Raw genomic sequence first — 23,222 nt, forward strand, 5'->3', positions numbered from 1 at the left:
AGTCAGCCGGGCGGGCCGGTTAGGTTGTTATGAGTGCGAGTCAGCCGAATCAGCCGGCTTCTTTGTCATGAGTGGATCTTTAGAGGAGCGAGTAACTCCTCGTCAAGGTTAAAAGAAAATCCACAACAAAAGCCATGCTTTCACTTCTGAAATAACATATATTCTGCACGCATAGCCTATACTTTAAAATGCAATTAGGTCGCGAAGACAGTCCGAAACATTGCAAGCTCTGTATGGAGAGTAGGCTAGCCAGTCGGATCAGCCAAGCGGGCCGGTTACGTTGTTGTTATGAGTGCGAGTCAGCCGAATCAGCCGACTACGTTGTCATGAGTGGATCTTTAGAGGAGCGAGTAACTCCTCGTCAAGGTTAAAAGAAAATCCATAATAAAAGCCATGCTTTCACTTCTGAAATAACATATATTTTGCACGCATAGCCTACTTTAAAATGCAATTAGGTCGCGAAGACAGTCCGAAACATTGCAAGCTCTGTATGGAGTTGCTTGAGTAGGCTAGCCTACCTGGGTCATTTGGATCAGTCGGGCGGACCGGTTACATTATGTTGTTATGAGTGCGAGTCAGTCGAATCAGCCGGCTACATTGTCATGAGTGGATCTGTAGACGAGCAAGTAGCCTAGTTTCTACTCGTGTCAAGGTGATAATAATAATAGGCCTAATGAGAATAGTAGTAGTAGTAGTAGTAGTGTAGTAGTAATAATAATAATAATAACAATAATAATAATTTATTCACTGCAGGGCATTTCTACGTTCCTGTTTCTATGTCTACATTGAAAGTCAATTGCAAAGGCTAGGTTAAGACAATAAATAAACAGTCTGGCTCAAACTGCTTTCTTTCCCGTGAGTGGGTGAGTGAGTTTGATGCTATTATATTAGGCTATTTTATATTATATTATATTATATTATATTATATTAGGCTACCTAACATGATATATATATATATATATATATATATATATAGCTATGATTAATAGGCTAATAATATTAGTTGCCTAGTAATACCTATTAGAATAGATTCCTAGTAGCCTACTATTAGTATAGTAGTGGTAATAAACATTGTAGCAGAGTAGCATTAGACCTAGGAACATTTTCTATTGTTAACAAAACAACAACAAATAATTAATTATTATATAGGCTACCCTCTCTGTCAATAAGATCAAAGTTTCTGAACATGAGCACCAAAAAGATGAACAATGTGTGGATGCACTTTGACCAGGAGAGCAAAACTCTTAGGCTAAATGCAAGTACTGCAAAAACCTGGTTTCAAATCATGGAGGATCCACATCCAACATGAGAAGGCACTTGACGAAATGAAGCACCCCACTGCACTGCTTGAACGTAGGACTGAATTTCTTTGCGATTTAGCAATACTGACTCAAGTGACTCAAGTGACTCGTTCAACCCGGATCAGTTTAGTGAGTGACTCAGAATAACCCGGATCCTTAAAAGGAATCGAGTTTGACAGGCCTACTGAACATTGCCTGTGGAACAGATAATCATGGAGGGAGCATTAGTTTATAGACAATTTGAGGACCCTGCAATCAATACATAATATGACAAATATTAAACCAGGTTGTGATCTAGGCTACTGTGCAATGTGAATGTAGAGGATGTTTTTGTGAATGTACCGAGTCAAACTTTCGTTTAAAAGCATAATTACGTCCGAAGCGCCACTTTTAAGCTTCTCTGAGTCGTCATTTTCGGGTGAGATGGCTTTTTGAATGCACTACTATTTTAATACATGATCGCGTCAAATCGCTATTTTAAAAACACTAAGATGGCTGGACACAACATGAAACTTTGATCGAAGTCCAAACCCTTACTTTTTAGTAAACTATGTGTACACGAACATGTTCTCATTGCTCGAGTTCATGTGTAGAGACACTGCTGATACTTTGATCAAAGTTTCAAGTTGTGTCAGCCTTCCTAGTGTTTTAAAAATAGCGATTTTGACACGATCGTGTATCAAAATAGTAGTGCATTCAAAAGGCCATCTCATCCGAAAACGACGACTCAGAGAAGCTTAAAAGTGGCGCTTCGTACATAATTATGGTTTTAAACGACAGTTTGATTCAGGTAGCTACTAGTGCTACATTCACAAAAACACCCTAGGATGCATTTTGGCTAGAGTTACACCTGAAGTTCTGCTTTAGTTTAAATTGAACGCAAATGCCAAATATGTAACCTCTGGTCCATCAGATTCAAAAGAACGGCCGAACTTCACCTCTGCTATGACTCTCCCTGCAATGGCCAGCGAAGTGGCAAGCTAGCAGCTAATTATGCTAACGTAAACGTTAGCTACCTACCTAACGTTTGCTGAAAACACATCCCGTTAAAGGACTTTCTAACCACAACAGACATCATAGAATACAATATCTGATTAAAAACACTTCTACAATGAGTTTACTTATGTGGTATCCTCTAAGTTAGCCATAGATACAGTATGTAAGTTAGCAGCTAACGTAGTGCTAACCAGATAGCTTGAGAAACATCTTGTGTAACGTTAGCTAACCATTAATGTTAACCTTAACATTACTATCTCCAAAAAGTTAGCCTACACCGGATTAGTCTATGCATTCTACCACATATATCATATCATATATCATCTTATCAATTGTGGCATACGGATTTTACACAAGCTCAACATACCTTCGCGCTTACCCTGCTGGCTTGTCGCTTGATGTGGTCCTGCCGATGGTTTACCCACCTAAACTGACAAGTTCTATTTGGCGTGCAGGGGAAAAAAACCCTTCCGACACTTTGCCGCTGGTGCCCTCCAATTGCCGACGTCGGTAAGACCGAACGTGCTGTCTGGGAAGGAATGCATTAATAGTAATATTTAAAAAAGATCGAAAATCGAATCGAATCGTGACTTTAAAATCGAAAATTACATCGAATCGAGGATTTGGAGAATCGTGACACCCCTAATATATATTAAATTATCCAATTCAGTTTACCTTGATGCCTACAGAATTTTCTTTGTCAATTTCTTGTCCTCTTGCTGTAGACGTTTTATGGTCAGTTGGTGTAACCGATTTATGTCAGTTGGTGTAACCAGTATTTTGTCTAAAATACTAATATTGTACAAAAAAATAATATGGATAATGATTTAATACTCCACTACACTGTAATAATGGCTGTTTAATCTATTTTTACACAAATGGTCAAAGAATAGACATAAAACAAGATGTTTTCAGCATATTGACTTGCTCAGTACAATGAAAACACCATATAATTTTAATTTAGAAAAAAATATAGTTCAACATATTCTCATAGGATATTAGTAAATAAACTACTAATTTCATGAGAGCAATTGCATGACCTCTAGGAGTTTGAAGATCATGAACATGTTACACCGTGGCCATACCTTCAAAAGTATGTCACTTTAGTCGAGACCAGTGAAAACAAATATATTTTCAGATGCCTTCTGTGTAATCCAAAGGAAAAGTTCCTTTTGATGTCAACGACATCCCACACAAACATACATACAAACACATGTTCGTGCTCTGATTTGTATTTATTTTTTGTGTATTGGACTATTGCTCAAAGAATAAATCATAGTTTAGCCTTTATCTGACTGACAGTTGTGTTGATCACTAAAATTGCATTGACTTAGCATGCAGTTTGATTAACTGAAAGTAGCTACTAATGTAGCCTATCAAATTACTTTTGACAGTTTGTAACTTAGCTTGCTACATTTTTATGGGTGTTAGCTTCTGTGTAGCGAAGCTGAATTTATTGTAGATTAGCTGGTAGCTTTGCTCACTACACATATCAAGTAGGCTAACTTGCCCATCACTGTGCATGATGCACGCATTTTCAACAGCAGCCTACGAACCACACCACAATGGGCAAGCAACATAATAGTCACCTGTGCAGTCCTCCACAATTTGGCAATCGACTGGGATGAGCCATGTTTCCCTCAGCCACAAGGCCACTAATTCACAGGCATGTTCATATACTGTAGAAACCAGCATGTGGGGCCAAGTAAGTTTGGTTTTGAGAAATAGTGCCATCAATTACTACTCAGGTACAGAACTATTCAGCACCCTGGACAGCTCCAATACCTGAGAGAAGCTCCCACATCAGCCCTTTTTTAGGAACATCAAATAGACCTGAAATGCCGTCTCTCACTGAACTTCTCCAGGGTGTTATGAGCCTTGAGGCTCTGGGCTGTTAGTTTTAGGGTGAGGTCACACGTGAAGTTTTGTTATCATGCTTGCCTGACACTTTTTTGGCTTTTCTTGCATGTCAGTTCTTTGGACTGTAAATATGTACAAAATTTGAAATGAATTATTGTATCTGTGGGGAGAGAACTGACTGTTGTAGCTATCGCTATGCAGGTTCCTGATCTGTAACCTCAAATATTATCATCCGTCTAAGGATGAATTGCAGATGCTAGTCAGTATAATAAAATAGTGTCAGTATTTTATGTTGCATACATGAGGCCAACGAAACAAGGAATTATTCACTCTTTATTATTTTCTATATACAAAACATGTTATATAAAAAAAGAATATGTGGGTATATTTTAAAATGACTTTTAAGTGTGTAACAATTTTGATATAAGACAAAAACTCACCAATTAAAAACATGTATTCCAATAATTAAAGACAGAAAGTCTACATGAGCTATATATTTACAGCAGGTTGTGCTCCTGGTCTATTTTCTAATGAACACACACTAGTCTAACTAATAATTTTGAGATTTTGTCCCATAGAGAAAGTAATAGACTCATTTGAAAGGCATTGTCTACACATTTGAGAATACGCATGTAGAACATACATGAATAAATTTACACTAAAGCTCATAATTAAAAATCATACATTTACAGTATAGCTTAAAGGCTTTATTATGATGTAATGGAAATCCTATGCCTTGGTAGATGGAGCTTTAAGGACATAATTTACTTCATACTGCTTTTAGAAATCTTCATCCAGTGAACTAATACACCACGCCTCATTCAACTTTCAAATATTCATTGGACATTTCCTGTCCTTATCTCTCTATCTCTCTCTAATTCTCTAGGTTACATATTTTTCATTTTCTCAAGTATCAGGCAGATCCACATCGTCATATCCCTCCTCATAATCTACACAGGAAGACAGAGATGAGGAGGAAGGTCATCATAAACTCCAGATCATACGTATTGTTTTCTACAAACATTGATACATGCTTTCCTTTAGTGAAATGTTTCACTGTCAGGTCCATGACGGGTGTATATTGTAGCGTTATGTATTTATCACAAATATATACTAGCCATATTAAAGACAATCCCTTTGATTGAAATTGGTATGCATTATATTTACAAAACTGTGCAAAGCATCAAAAGTAATATTTAGATATTTAGATAACAACTTGTTCCAACCTTCTTGGGAGTCCTTGGATGATTTAATTGTTTCATAAACATCTGTAGCACCTGTTTAAGAGAGAATTGATTGAGATAAAGTAAACCTAAATATAGAGCAAGAAGAACCAGATCGATATATCCAGATATTTCATAATGTGATCACACAGACCTTTCTGCAGTGGCATATACAAGGGTGTGAGGATGCCATAGTCATCTGTACTTCCTATGTGAAGGAATGAGTGATAAATCATTACAATGACAGAAATGTATTTATTCTGCAAAAATCCAAACCAAACATTGCATTAACATTAATAAAACAATAAAATCAACATAAGAGTCAGTCTTACTCTTCTGCAGGGGCATATACTCTGACTGAGTCCCCTCACTTCCTGTTGACCGTCTCTGATTCTGATTCCTCTGGTCCGGGTCTGAACTCTGATTGGTCCTCTGGTCCGGGTCTGAACTCTGATTGGTGGTCTGCTGTTGCTGGTATCTAAAGGAACAAAATGATCTGTTGTGTGCTGACAAAGTAATAATGTATGACTGACTGTAGAAACCCGTAAAGAAAACGGCCAGTCTGTTAACACGGATAAAGACTAAAAAATATTAAGTAATCTGTGTCTAAATTCATATTCAAGGTTAAGGAATTTCTGAGTGGGTCACAGATTCCCATTAACAAATTAAATTGTGAAGAAAACTTACAGGTTACGCTTAATTGCACCGGAACCTGAGTCTCAGAACAGAAAATGTAGAGGCATCAATTCAATGGTCATCTGCCATTTTTTACAGTGTTTTATTAACATTTCATTTAAGAAATATTGGTATTTCCATAAACTGATAACTTCTACTCTTACTTTTAACTTTGAAGGAGCGATACAGCAGGACCAGTGAAATGACCAGAGCAAAGACAACCAGCAGTCCCATCACCACACGCACTGCTACCACCAACATGGAGGACCCAGCATCTGAAACTGTACACACAATGAACAATTGACAGTGATATGGCTGTTACCTGTTACTGATATCCAAATACCATTGATGTATACATAATCATTACAAAACTATTAAACTCTACAACCTCTAACTGCGATCCAGCTCTCTGGTGACTCTCCTCTCTCTGGGTTGCTGCACTTATAGAGGCCTTCATGTGACCTTGAGACTGCAGGGATGGTCATCTCTCCTGTGATGGAGGTCTGCAGGAGTGTCTCATCTTTATAGAAGTCAGCACTGATGTTTGATGGCTGATGGCGATATCTACAGTGCAGATTCAGAGGATCTCCCTCAGTCACAGGATGGACAGGACTCTCCAGGATCGCATCTCCATCTGTAGTAGGAAACACATTTCATACAGGTTTACAATAGTTCCTTCACTTCATGAACTGAGTATAATGAATGTCTGCTAAACCACCACACGGGAGAAAAAAATAATAGCCATATCAAAAATAAATATCCAGTAAATAACGTAATAACATAAGTAATGAATGTAAACAATATTTCAACTCACCATGCACTGTGATTTTGACAGGATTACTCTGCTCTCTAGACTCCAGTACACTCCACTGTCTGATGGAGATGCTGATCTGATGCTGCAGCTGGATCCTGTTTCTGATCTCCAGTCAGTGGGACACTTTGATTCTCCTCTGCCTGTGACCCACCTCAGTCTCCATCCAGTAGAGTTGCCCTGAACCCCACAGCTCAGGGAGAGAGGCTCAGATGTAAAGATCTGGGTCCAGTTTGAATGGATGATCACAGAAGCTTTAGGAGACAAACCTGAGGGAGACAGACACAAAGCAGAATTAATTGAAACAGTAAGAGTTACATCATCACTCTTTGAAGAAACCTTCCCATCTTCTCTTCTGCTTCCTTGGCATCTGTAGACCCCACTGTGGTCCTCCTGCACAGACTGTAGTCTGTATTCAACACTTTCACTCCAGCCTGTCTGTGGGTGAACCTGCTGCTCTCCTCTGTACCAGCGGTATCCCCAGTCTGATGAGGACCCTCCCTGTATGCTGCAGGTGAGAGTGACGCTCTCTCCACTGAATACTGGAGTCCAGCTGGGGCTCAGAGACACAACAGCTTTGGGTCGCTCTGGAAACACAGGGAATAAACTAAATGTACTAGTAAATGACGATAACAAATACTTCATCCACACCATGATGGGAATAAAAAATAGATGTACCGCAGAGTGGTACAAAATATGACCGCCGCCCAGTCAAGCACATTTTTTCCACAAAAATAAGTCAGCCTGAAAGGCATGATTCTAACTGTCTTACTGATTTGCATTATGCACACTCAATTCTCATGGTATCTGCTAGACAACAAGTACCAAAACATGATTAGTTCATAGATTTTACATGTAAAATACATTTTATACAACCCCACCCCCATCTTGCCTGTTCATAATTCTAAGAAATTCTTGAATTGTGCGCATGTGTGCATGTACATGTTTATGTTTATGTGTGTGTGGGTGTGTGTGTGTGTGTGTGTGTGCGTACTTGTGCTTGTGTGTGTGCCTGTGTGTGTGTGCATGTGCATGCATGCGTACATATGTCTACTGTGTGAGTATGTGTCATACGTATGATTACTGTGAATGTATGTGTGTGCGTGTGTATCTGTTTATGCACATGTTTGCATATAGAATGGGTTAACATGACCCCTGGAGGCAAACATACGCAAAAAATTGGTCATCCTAGGCCCTACGGTTCTCAAGATATTCACAGAAAACTCTGTTGGTGTACGGTCACTAAATGTACACATAAATTAATTTATTGTATGGTCCCCCATGAACGAAAGTCCATGAAACTTGGCATTCATTCGGAGGGTGTCATAATGATCCTACACTGTCAATTTCGTGCAGTTTTGACCATGTCAGCCAGAGATATTGTGATTAAAACACCTAATTTTTTGCTTTTTAATTTTTAACTAGGTGGCGCTATACATGAAATAAGTGGTAATGGTATGGGTTGACATGGCCCCTTAAGACAAACATACAAAAAAAGGTGGTCCTCCTAGGCCCTACGGTTCTCGAGATATTCACAGAAAACTGTGTCTGCCCTACCCTCCTTTCGGGGGTCCAGTCCAGCGGGGGGGCTACAGATCAAAACGAAAAACGATGATTCCATGCTATCCATGTGGGGCTACATGCCCACTAAGCTTCGCTGCGCAGCGGTCATAATTACAGCAGCATATCTACAGCAATACAAAGCATTGCAACTCATGGTGTTCTGATTTGACTTGTGTTAAAAGATAAACAACAAAAGTATAAAAAAGTTTACTTCCAGAAACAATCGTTAAGCAACATTACTAGTCTCTGGACACTGTGAAGTGGTCTAATCCTTCCTTTATGTTGCTATTTCACTAAGTATGGTTTAGTTGAGTGTTAAAATTAGAACTAAACAAATAGCACAAACACAAGCATAAGCACAAGCATAACAGCCCAGAAGTGTAAAAGAGCAAAAAAGTAACATTTGTACCTGACACTGTCAGTTTGACCACATCACTGATCTCTGACCACTGTGTGGTGCCTCTGTGTTCCTCTGCAGGTGTAGCCACCAGAGTGGTGATCAGCAGCAGAACTGATGCTGTACTCCTGACTGTAGTCTACAGGAGAGATCGGGTTACTGTTGAAATACCAGCTGTAGTCCCAGTCAGTGTTTCTCCCCTCTGGTATGTCACATCTGAGGGTAACAGAGTATCCTCTGAATATGTATCTACTGGCAGGAGTCAGGGTCACTGCAGCTTTGGGTCGCTCTGGTGGGGAAAAATAAAACATTTAGGGCAATTCCACGGAAAATGGACTTTTTGTCACATCCATATCGCCAGTGAAATGCCTTGGCATTTGTATGATGTGAATGATAACATTCATTTTTTGTGCATTTTTTCTCATTTACATTCTTCAGCCAAAAACAGCAAATGCTCAAATTTCATGTAATCATTCACATCATACCATACCATCACATTTTATTGCCGTTATGGATGTTACAAAAAATGTAATTTTCCATGGAATTGCCCTTAAACATCTGAAACAGACTAGGCCTGTGCTGGAAACACAATAAAGGAGATAATAGCATATCATTATCTTTTGATCTTAAATTACAATAAAAATGATTTCTGACTGAAGAACTTGACCATTTCAATGCAAGTGACAGAAGAAATAGAAACAAACCAAAGTGCCCAAAATGGTGTGCTGCTTTGTGCTGCACAGCACTGTGTAGATGTTTACTCACCTGATGTGTGGAGTGTTCTAATCCCACTCTGAAACTCTTTACTGTTATGAAATCCAGTGCAGGTGTAGTCACCACTATGGGCCACCTGCAGATACTCTATTGTGTACTTATTACTCCTAGTCCAGTGATCATCCAATGGGTGAACCTGCTGTTCACCTCTACGCCAATTGTACCACCATTTTGAGCTGTCCTGCTTTATGCTGCATCTGAGAGTGACAGACTCTCCAGTGTAGAACTGTGTTTGCTCAGGATCCAGCACCAGAACAGCTGTGGGAGTCTCTCTGTAAATCACAGGACAAACATGACATGAAGGTGTGAGGAAAACAGAGGGAAACTACACATACAGACATCTAGTCTGAGAACTGTATGGGTGAAACAGAATCAGTCTAGTCTGTGATGATATGTGGGGATAAGCGATAACACATTAAGGACATGATAACATTCACTTTTACCTTCTCCTGCTGCATGTCCAGAGTAGGAACACAAGATCAGCACTAGAACACAAAGACACACAGATCCAAGTTCCTCAGAGCTCTTCATACAGTTTTCATGAAGATACCGACACTATGATTTGTTATCTGAAATTTGCTGTCGGGTAAGAACATACAAAATTGGAAGGAATATCCGCACACTAGCTCCCTTTCTTTTTGTTTATTGAAGTTACAGCAAAAGTACTATTGAAGTTACTTCTGGTGTAACTTCAATAAACAAAAAGAAGGAGAGCTTGTGTGCTGATATTCCTTCCTATTTTTTCACAATATCACTGTTTTATCCAGCACCTACATTTCAATGTGCGCACGTTACGTTTGTTTGGATTACTGTCGGGTAAGAACAGAATCTACACACGCTCAAGAGTACACTAAAGCACAATAGTAAGGAGATTTTACTTAATTTGAATGATTGCTGACTGTACCTTTAATCATCACTTAGAAAATATGCATACAAACAAAATGAATATACAAAAATCAACAAAATATCCTTTCTCTTTCATATTTAAAGCTATGGTCTCATTGCACTCTTGAAAATAATATTTAATATTAGGCAATAATTCATTCAATATCACAATCAGTGAATTGAAAGTGACAGTTTTTCAAATTCCATTTTTCATCTACCTGTGCATTCTGTATGTCACTGCCTATAAAATAACCCATGTATACCACATCCTTCTTAAGTGACAGTTTTGAGAATAAGACAATGGTGAATCTGTGTTTGATCCTCAAAACCACCTCTCAAGAGCAAACAAACAACAACTACTCCTGGTGTAACTTGAATAAACAGCTTGTGTGCGGAAACACTGTTTTATCCAGCACCTACGTTTGGATGTGCACATGTTATGTTTTTTGGATTACTGTCGGGTAAGAACAGAATCTACACATGCTCAAGAGTACACTAACGCACAAGAGTAAGTGAAAGATCGCTGACTGTACGTTAAATCATCACTTCGAAAATATGCATAAAAACAAAATTAATACAACAACAATCAACAAAATATTCTTTCTCTCTCATATACTAAATTATTGTCTCATTTGCACCCTTGAAAATAATATTTAATATTAGGCAATAATTCATTCAATATCACAATCAGTGAATTGAAAGTGACAGTTTTGCTAATTCCATTTTTCATCTGCCTGTGCATTCTGTATGTCACTGCCTATAAAATAACCCACGTATACCACATCCTTCTTAAGTGACAGTTTCACTCAGCAGACAGCAGACCAGGGAATGTTGTTTATGGTTATGAATGCTTATGTGTTATCGGCCATGTAGCATACATAGACTAGAGATCGCCCGAGCAGGGCTGAGCCGTGAGGGAAGTGACAGTAGTGTAACAAACATAGGGATGCGACTCACGCAGATCCAACGCTCAGAACCGAATGAGAAACCGGTGTTCTAGTATCATCCAGCCGGTAGAATCTCACAAAGGTGTCCGGACTAGTCCAACTAGCCGTGAAACACACCTGTTGCACGGATATCCCTTGAAACACAGCCCATGAAGCCGCCATCCCCCACATAGAGTGAGCTCTCAGGCCCTCGGGAGGCTGTAGCCCCTTTGAATCGACAAGCCAATGCAATAAGCGCTGTTTTTCGAAATGAGTTTTCTCCTGCGTGGGGGGGCCCAGGAGACAAAGAGTTGGTCTTCCAGTCCATGTATGTTCTCAAGGCTCGAACGGGGCATAAAGTGTTTAACCTTTGCTCTTCCGCCAATGCAAAAGGGGGCGGGTGAAAGGCTGTGAGCTCCTCACAAGAGAACGTATGCAAGCATTTCGGTACAAAGGCCGGTGAAGCACCCGATTTGGTTCCCCCGTAAATTTCCTTTACGCCACTGTTTTGAAGTTCTTGCGTTGTTGCTAGGTTACCGTGCGTATTCACAGTGCTGTATTGCGTTTTCCGTGTTTTCAGCTACGGTAACCGACTAGAGCTTCCGTGTAAAGACCTAGAGGGGAAACATGAAATGCATGGGGAACCAAATCGGGTGCTTCACCGGGTTAGGTTTGAGAAAAACCTTATCACCATTAGACGAGAATTGAAGGCATGAGGCGTGCACCAAAAATGCATACAAGTCACTAACACGTTCGGCCGAGGCTAGTGCAAGCAATAGGGCTATCTTGAGTGACAGCAATTTCAAGCTTATATCCGCAATAGGTTCAAAGGGCTGCCGTGACAGCGCATCCAAAACCAAAGGGAGATCCAATGACGGGACGAACTTTTCGAGATTGGCAACGACCGTCGCACCCCCTTCATGTACCTGCATACCAACGGGTGCTGACCCACCATGTCATCATTGAAACCAAACTCTGATATAGCCGCCAAATACACCTTAATGGTGGAGAAGGATTCCCCTTCCTCCTTAAGGTCTTGTAAAAAGCTGAGAATGTTTGAGACAGAGCACTGATATGGCACTAAATGACGCACATCACACCACTTTTCAAAGACTCGCCACTTATAGTCATACAGAGACCTAGTGGAGAATGCCCTTGAGCTTTGAATGGTAGCCACGACGTTGGGCGGTAATCCCAGCTCAGTCAGGTTCAGCCTTTCACGGGCCAAGCCCAGAGCACCACCCGATCTGGATGGTTGAGGTGAATTTCCCCGTTCGCCTGTGATAGCAGGTCCGAACGTAACGGGAGCGCCATCGGGTGCGCATACAGCAGGGGGGTTATCTCCGCCATCCATGGGGCTTTGTGCCATCTGGGTGATATCAGAATCAGCGTAATCCCCTGTTCCCTTACTTGGGGAATAATCAGACTCAGAGGGGGGAAGGCATAGAGGAGCACTTTGGGCCACGGGTGAGCTAGTGCGTCTACGCCGAGAAGCGCGTTCTTGTCCTGAAGTGAGAAGTACATAGGACAATGGGCGTTTTCACGTGAGGCGAAGAGATCTACGGCTGCTCTGCCGTATCTCACCCAAACCAGTTCTACTACCTGAGGGTGGAGACGCCACTCTCCGAACAGCGTGTTCCCCCATCGATAGCAGATCTGCCCCCGTGTTCATTATGCCTGGGACGTGTGTTGCACGTAGCGACATAAAGTGCGGACTGTTCCGCAGCAGCAGGTTGCGTGCTAAGCAGTGCCGGGCCGAGGAGCGCATTCCCCCTTGTCGGTTTGTATGGGCTACTGCGGTGGTGTTGTCGCAGCGGACCAGTACATGGTGGCCCTGTAGGCGGGGAAGGAAATGTTTGAGAGTCAGACAGTCAGGAGCTCTAGGTCATTTATGTGGGACGAGCTTTACCGGTCCGGCCAAACGCCGTTCACCGTCCTGCCCTCCTGGGTCGCAACCCAGCCCCTCAGTGAGGCGTCTGTCGTTACAACTTTCCTTGCGGTCACTGCCCCGAGGGGAGTGCCATGGGAATAAAACTCCACGGATTTCAAATGGCGCAGGGATGCAGTGCATTTGTGTAGTCGCAGCGCTGTTGCATGAGAGCGACAGCGGGACCAAAAAGCGCCTGGCCTGGCTCCACAGCCGCACTTGCGATACGCCTCTTCTCACTGTCAGGCAGACCGGAGAGGTTGAGCCATAACGCCCGTTCACCCACAACAGACATGGGACAGAGATGGGCATCCCTAGCCGCGATAAGGGCACCACGCGCTTCCTGGACGAGAGCTGGTTTGAGCTGGACGCCAAGTTTCATGGACTTTCTTTCATGGGGGGGCATACAATAAATTAATTTATGTGTACATTTAGTGACAGTACACCAACAGAGTTTTCTGTGAATATCTTGAGAATCGTAGGGCCTAGGATGACCAATTTTTTGCGTATGTTTGCGTCCAGGGGTCATGTTAACCCATTCCATATGCACACATGTGCATAAACAGATACACACGCACGGCCCTGGGTGTGACGCGACTGGCTGGGGCACCTGCACTGTACGCCGGTGACCCGGGTTCGATTCCCGCCCCGTGGTCCTTTCCGGATCCCATCCCGACTCTCTCTCCCACTCGCTTCCTGTTATTCTTCACTGTCCTGTCATTAAAGGCATAAAAAGGCCAAAAAAAATACTTAAAAAAAACAAAAAAAAAACAGATACACACGCACACACATACATTCACAGTAATCATACGTATGACATATACTCACACAGTATGTACATATGTACGCATGCAGGAACATGCACACACACAGGCACATACACAGGCAAACACACACACATAAACATATACATGTACACGCACACATGCACACAATTCAAGAATTTCTCAGAATTATAAACAGGCAAGATGGAGGTGGGGTTGTATAAAATGTATTTGCATTGCATGTAAATGCAATGGTCTATTATCGCTGTTCTTCTTATAATTATTATTCTGCTTCCGACCAAATTTGACGTTCAAAGGCTCTAAAACCACTGAACCGTTTGATGTCATTCAAACACTCCTACAAAGGTCTTGTAACGGACAATTGTACAATGTCTTTTTACATTTGTGAACTTTATACTTTTTGAGATATTTACAATAAAAGAGCAAGAAATTCTCATAGAGTTAACATTGACCGCCGTGGCGGCAACTTTTAGCATTATGACGTGACCTCCAGCTGAAAGCAATCAGTCTTGGCCTGCTGTGCCGTGGTGACTTTATTTGCTCGTTAAAATTACATTCAGAGGCACATTTCTCTAATTACAGACAAGGTAAGTGTTCCGGTTTTTGGTATTTGAGTCATTTATGTCGTCAAATATTAGGCCTATGTAACGTTAGCGTATGAAATGTATGAAACAAATAAACTAACGTTAGGTAACGTTTTAATATTAGTGAATTATTTGACGTTAGCACCTTGCTACGTTGATTATGTAAGGAAACCCACTGTTAATCAACGTTAATATGTCGTCAACTTTACAGTGACCGGTTAGCTGTAGGTTTCGATAGATAACGACAATCAAACGTAGGCCTAATGCACTAACTTTACATTTGTTCATTGGGCCTACTAACCAGCAGCGTTTTAACTAGAACGTTAACGTAAACCAGAGAAGTAGGCCTACAGATACTATGGCTCTGATTTTATTCGACATCAGGTCACTTTACACGGGTGTATCGAATCAAGCACTTAGACTAGATTATGAATGCAGACTGGTGCTTGATTATACTGTGTGAAGGAACCTGATGAAACCCATTATGGGTGTCATGAAGGGCATGAATAACGTGACTCATTGTTGATGGTCGTTATAGCTTCCACCATTCACATTTTAGTTAAAGCTAACAAATATGCTGCTGTTTTTATTTTTACCAAATGTGTAACGTTGTTCACCGCTTGTTTGTGTATCAAATAGGCCATGGCTACGTTTTCATTCTATGCTCCTGATTCTTACGTAGCCTAAGTAAACACTATCACGGTATGCTATCATAGTTAGTCTATTGATGGGTTTCATCAGGTCCCTTTCCACAGGTGTATACAATCAAGCACCTAGATTATGAATGCATTTGGTGCTTGATTATACTCCTGTGGAAAGGGACCTTATGAAAGCCATGAATAGGCTACTGTTAGGACAATTGCAGACATTCCTTGTATTGTTTTGGCATAACTGTTAAACTTGTTTGCTTTTGTCTTTTAGGTTCCAGACCAGACCAGTGGTGATGACCATGTATGACATTACGTGTGTGCCTGTCTGTGTGCACACCTGTCAACCATACATCTCTGACAATGTTGCTAGCAACATACTAACATACATTCTTACAAACATGTAACCATATCTGTGCACATACCATTTAACCATACTGAGACTTATCTGAGATCTACACTGAGACATTCTGAGAACTATATTGTTGTGTGAGGACTATACTCACTAACTATAGGGAACATGTATACCTGTGAATCATATTTGTCAACCATTCATACCTTTGAATCATTCCTGTGCTGTAACATCTGTGAAACATAGCTGTGTTGTTAGACCTCTCTTTTTAGACCTGAGCTGTGCTGTGTGAAAAATAAGATTCTAACCTAAGTTCTGTCTAAAACTGATCATCTGAAGGGCTGACTCTTTTATTCTTCAGTGTATCACAATCAAATTTGACCTAATACCATTAACTGAGGCCTCTAGCTGTTGCTGCCAGTTCAGAGTTACCACTGATAAATAGATCTGTCTTAGGATAATATGATTGGCATTATCAAGTTCTGTGTATATATATATACACACACTGTGATTTTTACTTCAAGCTTACATTAGTAAGTGTTTATTAGTGTATTCTGAGTATCATTCTGCTGTATTAAAACAAAGAATGTTGATCAATATTGAATTGACCATTCATTTTTACTGACTGTCATATACTCTAAGCTAACATCTAACCAAGTAAGTGGTTTTCAAGAATACTGTAAGACTGTAATCTGAATAATCATACTGTAAGTAATATAATGTTGTATACACAACAGCTTTTTTGCATTTACATGCAATGGTAATTCCCTGGAATTGCATTTTCTAGTTTACATGTGAAATCTATGAACTAATCATGTTTTGGTACTTGTTGTCTAGCAGATACCAGTGAGAATTGAGTGTGCATAATGCAATTCAGTGAGAACAGTTAGAATCATATATGCCTTTCAGCGTGACTTATTTTTGTGGAAAAAATGTGCTGGACTGGGCGGCGGTCATATTTTGTACCGCTCTGCATTACATCTAGTTTTATTGTCAACCCATTTTGTAATGAGTTAGAAGAAAAAGACTAAATGTCTCAAAATTTACTTTTAGACATGAAAAACAGTTAAAGTTGTCTCACATCAAGGTAATAAATCTTTCATTTTAAATTCCAACGTAGATGACCTGTGACACTAATTCTGATCATTTCTGTATTAACGGTTTTGACCAGTGCCCTTGAGTGGCTGAGATCTAACACATGTGACAATTTACCCGTGTGACATCTAACCCCGCTCTTCCCTATCTGTTGATGAACTATGTTTCTTATGGGACTGGATGAACTTTGAATATTCTCCAGCTTGTGTGTTACAATATATGCAACTCGAAAATGAGCTCAAACTTGTGGCTGTGTTTTCTATTCATGTTTATGTATGCTGCAACGACTGAATGTTAGTTTAAAGGAACACACGCTCAATGTATTAATAAGCGTAGCCTACCTCTAGTGTTGCATTTTATAGCCTCAACGTGATTGCAGGTAGTTGATAGGCTACATGTATTTTGTAATGTTTCTTACTTTCCTGACACGACTTAATGACTAACTTGGCAGACTAACGGCTCCCACACACAGCTGCGTGCTTCGCGTTGCTGGAGACGCATCCCATTCACTTTATATGGGCTCACGTGATCCGTTGCCGAACTGAATTGTGGGTCCGTCGCGTCGCGTTTCTCCCGCCGCTCGCGTTGAGGAGTTCAGCTGTTGCTGCACCGACATACGGCACCGGCCAATCAAGCCAATCTACGGACGGCACTAACCAATCACATTACGGTTTTACTTCAAGTCATTTGCATAGCTACCGTCGGGAACACCCACTGGCATGCATTGAAGGAACGCAGCTGTGTGTGGGAGCCGTAAAGCTGCCTGGCACCCCAGCAAAAAATTAGGAAAAGTAAGCAAACCGTTACAGTAGGCTAGTTATAAACTATAGGCCTTCCTAGATATTCATACGCATAGTAAATAAAGCCACAGAGATGGAAAGATGGAAACTTCCCGAACAAACACATACACACACACACACACACACACAGGCGTAACTCACCAAGCAGCAGGCCCACAGGAGAGAGCTCCATGCTGTGTGCTGTCCGGTTACTGATCGACTGAGATGGTAGTGTGATGAGAGAGAGAGAAAGACACTCGCTCAAGATAAACTACCCTGCCCAACAGAAAATAGGGGAGGAGTGGTAGAGAGTTTGTGTGTGTGTGTGTGTGGTGGGGGATTGCATTGGTGGGTGGGTGTAAGGCAGAATAACTGAGACAGACATGCAGTCAGGCAAAAGTGGGTCTGCAAAAAGTAATACATAAAACATATCTCGATTGATTGAATGATTGATTGAGTGATTGATTGAGTGATTAAGTGATTTATGGATTAATCCATTCATTCATACATTCATTATTTTTATTGTTTACTTCACTGATGTTTAATTAAATGGTTAACCAGCCGCAATGTTTTTTGGGCAAAATACTAACTATGCCTTGTTCTCCTTTTTCTGTAGAAGACATTCAAAACAAGGAAACACAGAGAATAGACAACAAGCATCCATGTATGTGAATAATAGAGGGTGAACTTGGATGTTATTATTGAGAGTCAAAAAAGGGGTCAAAAAGAGGAAGGCCTGAATCTTTCATATCACATACATAGATGCTACTAGTTTCTCATTATTGGTCTTTTGGTGTTTTTTATTTTTGCAATTGCCATTCTACATCACTTTTATCACATTAAATAGGCAACTTACAGGATATGTTTAATATTGTGTATTAATTCACCATACTGTATCTAATTGCCATGGTTATAACTGCAAGGAAAAACGAATGAGGAAGCAGCAGCCAGAGATATTCTGAGAGCTGACCCATGTTGAGCTAAAAGCCACAGTCTTCAAAAATAAACATGTTGGTCACACAAGTGTGAACCTTAAAAGAGCCCTTTCTCACGCCTCTTTTGTGGTAAATGTTGTTTTTACATTGGCTTGGTTTTAGCATCACTTGGTAAACATTTTAGGATAAATGATCTGGTATTTTAGGAACACCTCCTCATTATTTTGTACAAGGAGTGTCGTATCTCAGGAGAATATCAGTCGTCATATAAACAATAAGGCCTCAGAAACACCATACAGTTTAAAAGTATAAATTATTATGTCTTGATCAAACTTGGATTTCCTTTAATATTTGAAGTATCTGTGAAATAAAAGGTATTAATTAATTATGTCTAATTGCAATGGTTATTTTGCCATAACTGTATGTTGATGCATATTTCCCATTTAATTATGTTGTACAGTATATTTTCACTGCAATTACAACCCTCTGCACATGTGCAGTAGAGAGAAATGGTTGGTGAGCCCCTCGTACACACAGCTCACAGCCTACAGAGGAAACCAGACCAGAACCACAATCTCTCACCTCCTCTTGCACAGCAATAGACACGTAGAAACACAAAGCAAAGGTAGAAAAGGTAGAAAATAAGTGAGTGAACAACTGATGAAGAGAAAATAAACAAACGAGAGAAAACAGCAATAGTGGCATAAAAAGATAGAGTGGGGAGGAGAGTGATAGGCAGATTGAGGCAGATGATTGAGATTGTGATGGAGGCATTGTGAAACACTGAAACCAATGAAGACCCAGGTGACTAATTAAACACCACGGACAGCACCCACACTTGGGTCAGTGCTCCATTGTGTTTCTCATGCTGACTATAAATAGACCTGAAACGTCCTGTCTTCTGAATGCCCTCCCTCAAAGTGATCTCGGTCTCTCTTGGTTGAGTTGACACAAATATCATCTTGGATTAATACTTTTTTTAGGTGGTTCTCACACAAGCCAGTTTTTTTCTCATGCAAGCCAGTTCTCTTCTACATGCTGTACATGGTAACAAATGGTTCTAGCTGTGGTGAGAACTGACTGTGGAAGGAGTTTCCAACCATATTCTAAATCTGTAATAATCTATAACTAGATGTACCGCAGAGCGGTACAAAATGTGACCGCCGCCCAGTCCAGCACATGTTTTCCACAAAAATAAGTCACGCTGAAAGGCATATATGATTCTAACTGTCTCACTGAATTGCATTATGCACACTCAATTCTCACTGGTATCTGCTAGACAACAAGTACCAAAACATGATTAGTTCATAGATTTCACATATAATATACATTTTATACAACCCCACAACCATCTTGCCTGTTCATAATTCTGAGAAATTCTTGAATTGTGAGCATGTGTGCGTGTACATGTTTATGTTTATGTGTGTGTGGGTGTGTGGGTGGGTGTGTGTGCGTGCATGTGCATGTGCTTGTGTGTTTGCCTGTTTATGTGTGTGTGCATGTGCATGCATGCGTATATATGTCTACTGTGTGAGTATGTGTCATACGAAGGATTACTGTGAATGTATGTGTGTGCGTGTGTATCTGTTTATGCACATGTGTGCATATGGAATGGGTTTACATGACCCCTGGAGGCAAACATACGCAAAAAATTGGTCATCCTAGGCCCTACGGTTCTCAAGATATTCACAGAAAACTGTATCTGCCCTACTCTCCTTTGGGGGGGTCCAGTCCAGCGGGGGGGCTACAGATCAAAACGAAAAGCGATGGTTCCATGCTATCCATGTGGGGTTACATGCCCACCAAGTTTCGTGTCACCTACAGGCCAGTTGGTGTATAGTAACATAAATTAATTTATTGTGTGGCCCCCCATGAACGGAATTCCACGAAACTTGGCGTGCATTCAGAGGGTGTCATAATGATCCTACACTTCCAATTTCGTGCAGTTTTGACTATGTTAGGTCACAGATACCTGCGATTACAACACCTCATTTTTACTTTTTTGTGTTTAACTAGGTGGCGCTATACATGAAATGAGGTTAAGGAATGGGTTGACATAGCCCCTTGAGATCAACATACAAAAAAATGGTCCTCCTAAACCCTACGGTTCTCGAGATATTCACAGAAAACTGTGTCTGCCCTACCCTCCTTTCGGGGGGTCCAGTCCAGCGGGGGGGCTACAGATCAAAACGAAAAAAGGAGGTTCCATGCTATCTATGTGGGGTTACATGCCCACCAAGTTTCGTGTACCCCGGTCTTACAGTGTTCCGGGAATACTTGACGGAAATTTGGACATGCGAAAAAGAAACCTCTAGTGTTGCATTTTATAGCCTCAACGTGATTGCAGGTAGTTGATAGGCTACATGTATTTTGTAATGTTTCTTACTTTCCTGACACGACTTAATGACTAACTTGGCCGACTAAAGCTGCCTGGCACCCCAGCAAAAATTAGGAAAAGTAAGCAAACCGTTACAGTAGGCTAGTTATAAACTATAGGCCTTCCTAGATATTCATACGCATAGTAAATAAAGCCACAGAGATGGAAAGATGGAAACTTCCCGAACAAACACATACACACACACACACACACACACACACACACAGGCGTAACTCACCAAGCAGCAGGCCCACAGGAGAGAGCTCCATGCTGTGTGCTGTCCGGTTACTGATCGACTGAGATGGTAGTGTGATGAGAGAGAGAGAAAGACACTCGCTCAAGATAAACTACCCTGCCCAACAGAAAATAGGGGAGGAGTGGTAGAGAGTTTGTGTGTGTGTGTGTGGTGGGGGATTGCATTGGTGGGTGGGTGTAAGGCAGAATAACTGAGACAGACATGCAGTCAGGCAAAAGTGGGTCTGCAAAAAGTAATACATACTGTAAAACATATCTCGATTGATTGAATGATTGATTGAGTGATTGATTGAGTGATTAAGTGATTTATGGATTAATCCATTCATTCATACATTCATTATTTTTATTGTTTACTTCACTGATGTTTAATTAGATGGTGTTACAGTGTTCTGGGAATCCTTGACGGAAATTTGGACATGCGAAAAAGAAAAAAAAAAAAAGAAAAAAAAAATCTGACTAAACCTATATGACCGCCATGCAGCGAAGCGGCGGTCATAATAATGCACATCCTGTTTCATGAACCTACTTATCTTTAGTTTCAGTTAATAGGATTCGGATGGTTTTCCTTCAGCATGAACTATCTTCTTGCATAACTCAAACCTGTCAGTACTCTACCCTAGGACTCTGTTTATTTGTAGCCCTCTGCTGGTCTGCTTCTGTTTTGTCACTGCATGATTCATCGGATCCTACCTGATCGAGCGGGTCCTGGGTCCATCAGTGGTCCGGCTTCAGTCACCCCTGTCCCTCCTGCCTTCACTGTCCGAAGACTATTGGATGTCTGGTGCCGGGGGCGGGGTCTCCAGTTCCTGGTCGACTGGGGGGGGGGTATGGACCAGAGGAAAGCTCCTGGGTGCCTACTCATCAGTTGCTGGATAAGACCCTTATTTCCGTCGTCGGCACTCCAACCATCCTGCTCTGACAAGAGGCGTACGTTGAAGGGGGGTACTGTCAGTACTCTGCCCTAGGACTGTTTATTTGTAGCCCTCTGCTGGTCTGCTTCTGTTTTGTCACTGCATGATTTTGTTTTGGCCCACCATGTGCTTTTTGCCACGCCCCTACTTCCTGTCTTTGCTCTCTTTCCTGCCATTTTTTGGAACTCACTTGTTTCTTATTTGCTTATATTACCTGCCCTATTTATTCCCTGCCCTACTGGGGCCTCAGTGTGGTGATGTGCCCTAGTGGTCTGCCTCAGGTTTGGAACTTCTGAGTTTATAAGTTTTCTTCAAAGTGGCTGTATGCACATCCCACCTCACTGAGGCCAGGTGCAGGACAAAAAAGGCTTATCAAAGAGTAGTTGTCCGCACACTGCAATCTCCATGAGGAACTAAATTTCTTGAGTTAAAAACATAACACGTTTCGACCCAGCAGGGTCTTCATCAGGCATGCACACTGATTTTTCTCATTATGTTTTCTTCAGTTCTTGTTTTTTTTAGTAAAAATTGCAAATGACAAGTTTGCTGCTAGTGATCCCTGGCCACATTCTACAGCAGTCACAGTATTTGGGATAAGAAATGCACCAGCAATATCCCTTTTCAGCTTGATGGTAGTAGTGTTGGGGATGGTCAACATTGTAATATGCATCTTGATAATGTGGTAATTCTCAAATGACAGGGGAAATTATATTAAGTATAAGTATACTCTTTTGATCTCGTGAGGGAAATTTGGTCTCTGCATTTATCCCAATCCGTGAATTACTGAGACACACTCAGCACACAGTGAGGTGAAGCACACACTAATCCCAGAGCAGTGAGCTGCCTGCAACAACAGAGGTGCTCGGGGAGCAGTGAGGGGTTAGGTGCCGTGCTCAAGGGCACTTCAGTCTGGTCAGGGTTCGAACTGCCAACCCTCCGGTTACAAGTCCGAAACGCTAACCAGTAGGCCACGGCTGTCCAGTCCCATTTCCAGTTCCAGTCCCCATTCCAGTCCCAGTCCCCATCCCAGTAACTGTCCCTGTCACCATCCACCTTCCTGTCCCTTCCCCTGCCACTGAGTCTGAGTCTGTCGTGTCTGAGTCAGTTGTCCTGCCCAAGTCCGTCCAGTCTTCATCTGCTTGTGGCCTGCCCAACCTAAATCTG

The 23,222-nt window shown here is 41.3% G+C and overlaps 1 long non-coding RNA gene and 1 pseudogene across 1 annotated transcript; both read right to left on the minus strand.

Annotated features, from left to right (window-relative positions):
* Positions 1-4,542: 4,542 nt before the first annotated feature.
* Positions 4,543-9,496, minus strand: LOC143127861 (Fc receptor-like protein 2; annotated as a pseudogene).
* A 101-nt stretch (positions 9,497-9,597) lies between these two features.
* LOC143127927 (uncharacterized) lies at positions 9,598-17,828 on the minus strand. Its single transcript, XR_012987736.1, has 3 exons — positions 17,743-17,828; positions 10,044-10,085; positions 9,598-9,870 (listed from the first exon to the last, which is right to left on the minus strand). It is a non-coding gene; the product is annotated as an uncharacterized LOC143127927 (long non-coding RNA).
* Positions 17,829-23,222: the final 5,394 nt, after the last annotated feature.

This window comes from Alosa pseudoharengus, unplaced genomic scaffold, assembly GCF_046254945.1.
Source record: "Alosa pseudoharengus isolate Yale_2024_CS ecotype anadromous, Long Island Sound unplaced genomic scaffold, YU_APseudo_1.1 YU_APseudo_1.1_scf_17, whole genome shotgun sequence".
NCBI lineage: Eukaryota > Metazoa > Chordata > Actinopteri > Clupeiformes > Clupeidae > Alosa > Alosa pseudoharengus.